The sequence below is a fragment of the Macrobrachium rosenbergii genome, chromosome 33, assembly GCF_040412425.1.
Source record: "Macrobrachium rosenbergii isolate ZJJX-2024 chromosome 33, ASM4041242v1, whole genome shotgun sequence".
Classification (NCBI taxonomy): Eukaryota; Metazoa; Arthropoda; class Malacostraca; order Decapoda; family Palaemonidae; genus Macrobrachium; species Macrobrachium rosenbergii.
The window spans coordinates 8,374,521-8,375,000 of NC_089773.1; positions in this window are offsets into that span (position 1 = coordinate 8,374,521).

Below are 480 nucleotides of genomic sequence, written 5' to 3' on the forward strand. Positions count from 1 at the left end.
ATATATAATATATACATACGCAATAGATAATATGTATATATATATATATATATATATATATATATATATATATATATATATATATATAAAATTCTAAACTCAATTAATTCAAAAACTAAAAATGAAAACAAAAAATTCTTGATATAAAGAACATTTAGACTCGATATATATATATATATATATATATATATATATATATATATATATATATATATATATATATATATTATATATATATATATACATGTAATTACCTTGCATAGGCAAATATATATTTATATTGCACATTCATACTTATGCATTCAACATGAGTCTTGACAAAAATATACAAGATTATACTAAACCTATTTTTAGATTAATAAATTACCCATGAAAACTACTAAGAAAAATTGTAACAAACTACAAAATAAATCGCACAAATCAGAATGCACTCTCTAGGCTTTGTACCATAGCCAAGAATGACATTATTTAGTAAACAGA